Source organism: Arachis hypogaea, chromosome 13 (genome assembly GCF_003086295.3).
Source record: "Arachis hypogaea cultivar Tifrunner chromosome 13, arahy.Tifrunner.gnm2.J5K5, whole genome shotgun sequence".
NCBI lineage: Eukaryota > Viridiplantae > Streptophyta > Magnoliopsida > Fabales > Fabaceae > Arachis > Arachis hypogaea.
Window position 1 is genome coordinate 94,979,128 of NC_092048.1, and position 11,134 is coordinate 94,990,261.

The following is an 11,134-nucleotide window of genomic DNA, read 5'->3' on the forward strand; positions in this document are numbered from 1 at the left end:
AATTCCCAATCCCTTGGTTTAAATGTTCATAAGAAGAGATGATGCTTGATCACTGATTATACCACACAGTTTCATGAACCACAATTTGGTAGGATTACATGTCACAATATCCATCCAAACCCCAATCCAATTCACTGTGAGAAAGCTTCTCTAGCATGAATCCTCCATTCCTTTCCCAAGGTTCCGAAGGATTCCAAGTATGAGTAGTTTCTTTCCCAAGACAACTACTCAATGGAATTAGATCGAGAAGCTTTCTAACAAAATTCAAGAGAAAAGATTGAAGAAGAAGATAAACTATTATTGATTCATTGAATTACAATAGAGCTCCCTAACCCAATGAAAGGGGGTTTAGTGAGTCATAGCTCTGAATTCAATTACAAAGAAAATGAAAACTAGCTAAAAGTGAAGTAAAAGTAAAAGGTCCTTTCTAACTTAAATTCTATCCTATTTATACACTTTCTATATTGAGCTTCAGTTGTGCTTCTTGGGCTTTGAGGCCTCTCCTTGCTTTCCTTTTGCCTTGGGTTTATGATCCATAATCTTGATGAGGCTGTTGATCCAAATTCTGTAACATTCATTGAGCCAACTTAGTGATAATCAAATAATGACACATGACTCAATAAATTGAGATTTCAAACTCATCAATCCTTCAGGCCCAATCCCATAAACCATGATATTCAATTGGGTTTCATACCAGAGTAAGTTTAAGTTATTGTTTGTGCTCAAAGAGTAACTTAAACCGCAAGATTATTGGCCCAGAAACCTTTTCCAAGAGTGGCGTTTAAGTTGCAGTTTAAGCTTAAACTGCAGCTTAAACGCCAGATACTTCCAGTGAGGCCTTTTGTAGAAGCACGTTTAAGCTTCAGTTTAAGGTTAAACTGAAGCTTAAACGTGGATAAAGGAAGGGCAGCCCTGGAGGTCGAACACGTTTAACCTCCAGTTTAAGGTTAAACTGGAGGTTAAACGTGGAAAAGGAAGGAGGCATCCTGGAGGTCGAACACGTTTAACCTCCAGTTTGAGGTCAAACTGGAGGTTAAACGTGGAAGCTTAGAATGGTAGCCCTGGAGGTGTCGAACACGTTTAACCTCCAGTTTGAGGTCAAACTGGAGGTTAAACGTGGAAATGGAGAGAGCAACCCTGGAGGAGAAAGGCTGTCGAACACGTTTAAGCTCCAGTTTGAGGTCAAACTGGAGCTTAAACGTGGAAATGGCTCCCTGGTGCTATTCCCACTTCTGGCGTTTAACCTCCAGTTTGAGGTCAAACTGGAGGTTAAACGTGGAACTCCTTCCTGAGTGGCATTGTCATTCTGGCGTTTAACCTCCAGTTTGAGGTCAAACTGGAGGTTAAACGTGGAATGCTTCTTTGGTGAGACTTTTCATTCTGGCGTTTAACCTCCAGTTTAAGGTTAAACTGGAGGTTAAACTTCCATTCCAGCATTCCTTAGCCTTCATGATTCTGGCGTTTAAGCTCCAGTTTAGGCTTAAACTGGAACTTAAACTCCACATGTGATATTCAAGCTTCCTTTATTGATTTTGTTGCTTCCTTGCTTAGCCTCTTCTTCCCTGAAATCATCCAAACAAATGCATCAAAGTCTTGCAACATTTCATGAGAAATCTTCCATTCATAGCATTCAAGTAATATAACTAAAACTCATGGAAATTGCATCAAATTCATATTGTTTGGATGGTTCATTGCTTTGTTCTTCATTTAACCATTTTTGGTTACTTTAAGCTCAAGAAAATGCATAAAACAACTAAAACTAACAGAAAAATGCTAGTGAAACTAGCCTAAGATGCCTTGGCATCACAACACCAAACTTAATACTTGCTTGTCCCTAAGCAAGTCCTGAGTTATTTAAGAAGAAAGTATGAAACAGAAAGCAATTACATTGGCTATATTAGCAAGCATTTGAAGTTCCTCAGAAGGGTTTTATGCAGAAAGTTGCAGCATCACTTTTTCATACTTATCAGGTAAGATTATCACTTTTTCATTGCATCCATCAAACACTGCTATGGCCTCTTGTTATTTTTATGTCTTTGGCACTTTTCTCTTCTTTGTTTTTCTTTTCTTTTTCTTAGAGCTTCTTTTGCTCCTTGTTTGCTTAGTGTCATGTGTTGCACAAGCCTTTGGCATTTTCTTTTTCTTATCAGTGCACTACACATATCCACTTTAGGCATTTTAGTTCACATTTCTTCTTGAGACATTGGTGCCCAGCACCTCTTTGTGTGACTAAATGTTTTGTATTTAGGTTGCTCTTGATAATGGACTTTTGGTTGATAATCCCGGGTTAGTTAACCCAAGTTACCAAGTGTTGAAACACTCCTCAGAACCTATTCATCCAAGCATATCCTTAATACATAAACACCACAGGCATTTGTCTCAGAAGTTCAAACCATTGGTACCTAGCTTATTTTCTCAATTTTTTTTGCTTTTTGGTTGCCCTTTTTCAGTGTCTTTTTCTTTTTCTTTTTCTTTCTTTTTCATGGCCAAAGACATTTATTCATCAAGATCCATAGACAGTTTTCAATTTCTACACAAAGAATGATAATTCTACACTCTAATTCTAGTGATCTGACTAAACAATCAAGCATGCATACCACCACTTAATTCTACTTGATTTGTCACTAATTTAGCCAAGTTACTTTTGTTCAAACTTTTCTTTTATTTTTGGAAACAGAACAAGCATGGCAAGCACTCGTTTAAGAAGGTGAAGTTATATCCAAACATCTAGGCATTCACTTTATTCAAAGCAATAAACAGACACTCATACTAAAAAAAAAAAACTCCACATTCCAGAAAGATTCAACATTTACAGTTTAAACCAGAACACGCATGCTTTTGTTTGCCCTTTTTAAAGAATTATCAAGGAACAATACCACCTTGTGAAATTCCTTGTTTTCTCTTTGTTGTCAGGAAACAATTTGATTTCTCCTTCTTCTCCTAAATGTTGCTTCATGCTTTAAGATTCTTGTTTCCTTTCCTGCAAAGAGTGATGAAGTTGCTTGCTTCTCAAGCACTTGAGTGGTTAGCTCAACTATGTGTGGGTAAGTATCGGAGTCTTAGGTTGGTGTGTGAACACCAAACTTAGTCTCCCACTTACTTCTCTGTTCTTTGAATCCTTGAGTTCTCTTGGAATGAAGTTGCTACTAAGGGTTTTAAGCATTTCTGTGACTGCTTAGAATAGTTGTTCCTTTCATATAATTCAAAGGTTGTTGTGTTCAGTTGATCTTTATGGTGGAACACCAAACTTAGAGTCACACATTCCCCTTTGAATTATTGATCCATGAATTCATTGTTTGGTGTGAAACACCAAACTTAATTCTTTGCAATGCACAGAAACTACTTCACCCTTTTTATTGAAACAAATAAAAGAAACAGCAACAAGGTATTACCTCAGGTTGGGTTGCCTCCCAACAAGCGCTTCTTTAACGTCACTAGCTTGACGGTTGTCCCTTGTTAGGGTGGATTGTAGTGCTTGACGTCTTCTCCTCTCACTATGAAAACGTCCCCGCTTGATTCATTCATGACCTCTAAATGTTCCATAGAAAGAATTTTTCTGATTGTGAACACTTGAGGGAGCTGGGAAGGGATGGTTTTGAGGCCAGGTGGGATTGGCAGATAATGACTTGATATGACGTTGTCTCCCGGAGAAAAACCTTCAGTGGGAATTTTCTTGTTCCTCCACCCTCTTGGCAATCTCCCTATCACTCTTCCCTTTCTCTTGAGGATTTCTTCATTGACCCTTATGTCAGGAGGATCCTTCTGATCTGTTTCCACTGATTTTTGTGGCTTTAACTCTTGCAACTCTTGTTTGCCTTCCAAGGACTGTTTTAGAGTTTCAGCTGCTGGATTACTTTCCTCCAAACACAGATGGCTTCTATCATCCTTAGGCTTTTCAGGTTCTGGTTCAGGCTCAGATGCAGGTTTGAAAACTTTGAAAATGAGCTGTTCATCATGTATTCTCAGAATTAGCTCTCCTTGTTCTACATCTATGAGCGCTCTAGTAGTGGCTAGAAATGGTCTGCCCAGAATGATAGGGTGTAAGTAGCTTTCCTCCATGTCCACAATGACAAAGTCTGTGGGGAAGTAATAATCCCCCACTTTCACCAGCACATTTTCAACTACCCCTTCAGCTTGCTTCTGAGTTTTGTCAGCCAGTTGTATGATTACATCAGTGGATCTCACCTCATTCAGTTGTAGCCTTTTCATAAGAGTTAGAGGCATCACATTTATGCCAGCTCCTAGATCACAGAATCCTCTGTCAATTTTTGTTTCCCCTATGATGCAAGGGATATGAAAACTTCCTGGGTCCGTTTTCTTAGAGAGTGTGTCCTTCTTGATGAGAGCACTGCATTCTTTGTTCATGGTTACCGTTTGTCCTCCCTTCAAAACTCTTTTCTTGCTTAACAATTCCTTTAAATACTTGATGTGTGTAGGCATTTGATGGAGAATCCCAAGAAAGGGAATATTGACATGGAGAGAGTTAAATGTCTCTAGAAACCTTGAATAGGTTTTCCTTTTTTCACCTCCTCCTAGCCTCTGGGGAAATGGTGCTTTTGGTTGGTATATTTCCAGCATGCCTTTTTGCAGTTCCTTGGCTTGCTCAGTTTCACCTTCCTGCTTAGCTTCTTCCACACCTTCCTTCAAGATTTCTGGCTCCTGCTCTGAGGGCCTGATTCCTTCTTCTTCTGAGACTTCCTTCAATATGGTGATGGCCTTGCATTCTTCCCATCTTACTCTCTTTTGTTTCCCTTTAGGATTCTTTTCTGTGTCACTAGGGAACACTGCAGTTGATTTGGGTGCCTGTTGAGATAGCTCTCCTACTTGAGATTCCATCCTCTTGAGTTTTTCACCATGGTTTCTTAAGGTAGTTCTCACATCATCCCTGAAGCTCTTCAATTCAATTATGTCTTGACTCATGGTTGCCATCATTCCTTCTATCCGGTTTAATTGATCTTGAAATTGTTGGTTCGGATTAGGTTGGGTAGGTTGATTAATTTGGCCATGATATGGTGGTTGGGAGTAAGTGTTTTGTGTGGCTTGGTATGATCTTTGGTTGGAGTTTTGGTATGTGGAATTGTTATGTTGGTTGTGGTTGTAAGGTTTGTGGTTTTGTGGTTGGGTTTGTTGGTTTCCCCACCCAAAGTTTGGGTGGTTTCTCCAGCCTGGGTTGTAAGTGTTGGAATGTGGATCATATGATTGCCTTTGTTGGTTTCCCACATAGTTGGCCTCATCCCAATCACCTCCTTCAATGCTTACTTCCTCTTGATCTTGTGTGTGTATTGCAGCCACTTGCTTTGTTTCTAATTGCCTGGTAAGCTCTGCTAGTTGCTTGGCAAACACCTTGTTTTGGGCTAGAATTGTATCAACATGGTTCAGCTCCATGACTCCCTTAGTGTTGTGCCTTTCTGATGCATAGTAGTACTCATTCTCAGCCACTGTCTCAATCACTTCAATGGCCTCTTCCACAGTCTTTTTCCTGTTCAATGAACCTCCTGATGAATGGTCTACAGCCTTCCTTGATTCATAAGAGAATCCATCATAGAAAATGTGCAATTGCACCCAGTCATGGAACATGTCTGGTGGGCATTTCCTTGTCAAGTCCTTGAATCTCTCCCATGCCTCGTAGAGAGTTTCACCATCTTGTTGTCTAAAAGTTTGAACCTCAGATCGAAGCCTATTGACCTTTTGTGGGGGGTAGAAACGTGCCAGAAACTTGCTTTCCACCTCATCCCATGTTGTTAGACTCCCCCTTGGGAATGATTCCAGCCACTTAGCTGCTTTGTCCCTAAGTGAAAATGGGAACAAAAGCAGTTTATAGGCATCTTCCTGGACTCCATTGGACTTCACAGTGTCACAAATTCTCAGGAATTTTGTGAGATGTTGGTTGGGATCTTCATTAGCACTCCCACCAAATGAACAATGATTCTCCACAAGTGATATTAGCTGTGGCTTGAGCTCAAAATTGTTGGCCTGAATGGGTGGTTTCTGGATGCTACTACCACAATTCCCAGAGGTTGGGTTTATGTATGAACTAAGAACCCTCCTCTCAGGAATGGCATGGTTTCCATCAGCTCTCTCATGGTTGTGAACTTCTCTATCCATGTTGAGATCTAAAGCTTCCTCAAAATTGTCCTCATATTCTCCTTCAGATTCCTCTTCTCCCACTACTCTCTTCCCTCTTGCTTCCCTTCTCAGTCTATGAAGGGTCCTCTCTGGTTCGGTATATGGAGGAGTTGATGTCTCTCCTCTCCTACCTGTCATACAAGAACACAGCACAGGCACAAACAAGTGAAATACTCTTGGTTAATGGAAGAGTATGGTTAGAGCAATTGAGGAATTAATTCAAACAGTTAGTGAGTCAGTGAGTTAGTTGCTTGAATTTAAAGGCATAAAGAAAGAAAGCATGTAACCGAGTGCAGAAATTAAAATTCAACAAGTAACTTGAACAGAATTAACAAAGCAAGAGAAAATTGCTCAATCTAGTTAGCTTCCAATTGGAGAATTGTCAATCGAAAACCAATCCCCGGCAACGGCGCCATAAACTTGATGCACATAAACTAGTTATGCTACGATTTAGGAAATTGCACGATCGGCAAAATTCCTTCCGGCAAGTGCACCGGTTATCGTCAAGTAAAAACTCACAATAGAGTAAGGTCGAATCCCACAAGGATTGGTTGAATGAGCAATTCGGATTAGAAGTGTGTTCTAGTTGAGCGGAATCAAGATTGAGATGAGTATTGCGGAATGTAAAATTGGCGGGAAAAGTAAATGACAAGAAATTGAAATGGAGGAATCTTAAATTGCATGAATTAAAGAACAGAAACTAAATTGCTGAAATTAAAAGGGAATGGGGGTGATTGCATGAATTGAGTGGCAGAATGTAAAGAGAAAGTGGAAATCAGAAATGGGGAATTCATTGGGTTATAGGAGATATTGAGATCTCCGAATCAAAACATGTTTATCTTTTCCTCAACCAATGCGTTCATTGAATTTTGCTTGGCAATCTTATATGATTGGATCCCAATCCCTTGGCTCACCAATTCTCTCTAAAAACAAACAAATTCCCAATCCCTTGGTTTAAATGTTCATAAGAAGAGATGATGCTTGATCACTGATTATACCACACAGTTTCATGAACCACAATTTGGTAGGATTACATGTCACAATATCCATCCAAACCCCAATCCAATTCACTGTGAGAAAGCTTCTCTAGCATGAATCCTCCATTCCTTTCCCAAGGTTCCGAAGGATTCCAAGTATGAGTAGTTTCTTTCCCAAGACAACTACTCAATGGAATTAGATCGAGAAGCTTTCTAACAAAATTCAAGAGAAAAGATTGAAGAAGAAGATAAACTATTATTGATTCATTGAATTACAATAGAGCTCCCTAACCCAATGAAAGGGGGTTTAGTGAGTCATAGCTCTGAATTCAATTACAAAGAAAATGAAAACTAGCTAAAAGTGAAGTAAAAGTAAAAGGTCCTTTCTAACTTAAATTCTATCCTATTTATACACTTTCTATATTGAGCTTCAGTTGTGCTTCTTGGGCTTTGAGGCCTCTCCTTGCTTTCCTTTTGCCTTGGGTTTATGATCCATAATCTTGATGAGGCTGTTGATCCAAATTCTGTAACATTCATTGAGCCAACTTAGTGATAATCAAATAATGACACATGACTCAATAAATTGAGATTTCAAACTCATCAATCCTTCAGGCCCAATCCCATAAACCATGATATTCAATTGGGTTTCATACCAGAGTAAGTTTAAGTTATTGTTTGTGCTCAAAGAGTAACTTAAACCGCAAGATTATTGGCCCAGAAACCTTTTCCAAGAGTGGCGTTTAAGTTGCAGTTTAAGCTTAAACTGCAGCTTAAACGCCAGATACTTCCAGTGAGGCCTTTTGTAGAAGCACGTTTAAGCTTCAGTTTAAGGTTAAACTGAAGCTTAAACGTGGAAATGGAAGAAGGTAGCCCTGGAGAGTAATGTAGTCGAACACGTTTAAGCTTCAGTTTAAGGTTAAACTGAAGCTTAAACGTGGATAAAGGAAGGGCAGCCCTGGAGGTCGAACACGTTTAACCTCCAGTTTAAGGTTAAACTGGAAGTTAAACGTGGAAAAGGAAGGAGGCATCCTGGAGGTCGAACACGTTTAACCTCCAGTTTGAGGTCAAAGTGGAGGTTAAACGTGGAAGCTTAGAATGGTAGCCCTGGAGGTGTCGAACACGTTTAACCTCCAGTTTGAGGTCAAACTGGAGGTTAAACGTGGAAATGGAGAGAGCAACCCTGGAGGAGAAAGGCTGTCGAACACGTTTAAGCTCCAGTTTGAGGTCAAACTGGAGCTTAAACGTGGAAATGGCTCCCTGGTGCTATTCCCACTTCTGGCATTTAACCTCCAGTTTGAGGTCAAACTGGAGGTTAAACGTGGAACTCCTTCCTGAGTGGCATTGTCATTCTGGCGTTTAACCTCCAGTTTGAGGTCAAACTGGAGGTTAAACGTGGAATGCTTCTTTGGTGAGACTTTTCATTCTGGCGTTTAACCTCCAGTTTAAGGTTAAACTGGAGGTTAAACTTCCATTCCAGCATTCCTTAGCCTTCATGATTCTGGCGTTTAAGCTCCAGTTTAGGCTTAAACTGGAACTTAAACTCCACATGTGATATTCAAGCTTCCTTTATTGATTTTGTTGCTTCCTTGCTTAGCCTCTTCTTCCCTGAAATCATCCAAACAAATGCATCAAAGTCTTGCAACATTTCATGAGAAATCTTCCATTCATAGCATTCAAGTAATATAACTAAAACTCATGGAAATTGCATCAAATTCATATTGTTTGGATGGTTCATTGCTTTGTTCTTCATTTAACCATTTTTGGTTACTTTAAGCTCAAGAAAATGCATAAAACAACTAAAACTAACAGAAAAATGCTAGTGAAACTAGCCTAAGATGCCTTGGCATCAGCTTAATAGCCAGCCAAGCTTTAATAAAAATATGAGTCTAATTCAGACATGACAAGCCTAACATGCCCTATCCAAAAGAATTGGACATGGCTCCATTGAGGTGATTAGTTGAAGACCCATCCCAAAGCAGTTTGGGTATGGCTTTACAGCCAGATAGGCTTCAACATGCTTCATGAAACACTAGAATTCATTCTTTAAAAATTCTGAAGAAAAATAATATTTTTGAAAACATTTTTTTTTTAGAAATTTTTTTCGAAAACAAAGGAAAATATTTTTGAAATATTTTTGAAAAATTTTTTTGAAAAGAAAACAAAAAGAAAGTTACCTAATCTGAGCAACAAGATGAATCGTCAGTTGTCCAAACTCGAACAATCCCCGGCAACGGCGCCAAAAACTTGGTACGCAGAATCGTGATTACACTTTAATTATGTAAAATTCATTGCTCTTTCTTTCCCTGGAAATGGTGCCAAAAATATGATGCCAAGACCATGGTTCACAACTCCGTGTAACTAACCAGCAAGTGCACTGGGTCGTCCAAGTAATACCTTACGTGAGTAAGGGTCGAATCCCACGGAGATTGTTGGTATGAAGCAAGCTATGGTCACCTTGTAAATCTCAGTCAGGCGGATATCAAATGGTTATGGAGTTTTCGAAAATAATATAATAAAATAGGGATAGAAATACTTATGTAAATCATTGGTGAGAATTTCAGATAAGCGAATGGAGATGCTTTCGTTCCTCTGAACCTCTGATTTCCTGCTGTCTTCATCCAATCAGTCTTACTCCTTTCCATGGCTGGCTTTATGTGATACATCACCACTGTCAATGGCTACTTTCGGTCATCTCTCGGGAAAATGATCCAATACCCTGTCACGGCACGGCTAATCGTCTGGAGGCATCACCCTTGTCAATGGCTTCATCTTATCCTCTCAGTGAAAATGGTCAACGCACCCTGTCACGGCACGACTATTCATCTGTCGGTTCTCGATCATGCTGGAATAGGATTTACTATCCTTTTGCGTCTGTCACTAACGCCCTGCAATCGCGAGTTTGGAGCTCGTCACAGTCATTCATTCATTGAATCCTACTCGGAATACCACAGACAAGGTTTAGACCTTCCGGATTCTCGTGAATGCCGCCATCATTCTAGCTTACACCACGAAGATTCTGATTAAGAGATCTAAGAGATACTCATTCAGTCTAAGGTAGAACGGAAGTGGTTGTCAGGCACGCATTCATAGGGAATGATGATGATTGTCACGTTCATCACATTCAGATTGAAGTACGAATGAATATCTTAGAAGCGAAATAAGATGAATTGAATAGAAAACAGTAGTACTTTGCATTAATCTTTGAGGAACAGCAGAGCTCCACACCTTAATCTATGGAGTGTAGAAACTCTACCGTTAAAAATACATAAGTGAAAGGTCCAGGCATGGCCGAGAGGCCAGCCCCCATAACGTGATCAATAGATCATAAGGTAATCCAAAGATGAACAATGGATTAAAACTGAGACCAAAGATGGTCAAAAAGACGTCTAATACAATAGTGAAAGGTCCTATTTATAATAAACTAGCTATTAGGGTTTACATGAGTAAGTAATTGATGCATAAATCCACTTCCGGTGCCCACTTGGTGTGTGCTTGGGCTGAGCTTGAGTATTGCACGTGTAGAGGTCCTTCTTGGAGTTAAACGCCAGTTTTTGTGCCAGTTTGGGCGTTCAACTCTGGTTTTGGCTCCTTTTCTGGCGCTGGACGCCAGATTTGGGCAGAAAGATGGCGTTGAACGCCAGTTTACGTCGTCCATTCTTGGCCAAAGTTTGGACTATTATATATTGCTGGAAAGCCCTGGAAGTCTACTTTCCAACGCAATTGGAAGCGCGCCATTTCGAGTTTTGTAGCTCCCGAAAATCCACTTTGAGTGCAGGGAGGTCAGAATCCAACAGCATCAGCAGTCCTTCTTCAACCTCTGAATCTGATTTTTGCTCAAGTCCCTCAATTTCAGCCAGAAAATACCTGAAATCACAGAAAAATACACAAACTCATAGTAAAGTCCAGAAATGTGAATTTAACATAAAAACTAATGAAAACATCCCTAAAAGTAACTAGATCCTACTAAAAACATACTAAAAACAATGTCAAAAAGCGTATAAATTATCCGCTCATCAGTGGTATAGACTAGA

General features: G+C 39.8%; 1 non-coding gene across 1 annotated transcript; it reads left to right on the forward strand.

Moving 5' to 3' along the window:
* The first annotated feature begins 5,575 nt into the window (after positions 1-5,575).
* On the forward strand, positions 5,576-5,679 carry LOC112739427 (small nucleolar RNA R71). Its single transcript, XR_003170363.1, has one exon. It is a non-coding gene; the product is annotated as a small nucleolar RNA R71 (small nucleolar RNA).
* Positions 5,680-11,134: the final 5,455 nt, after the last annotated feature.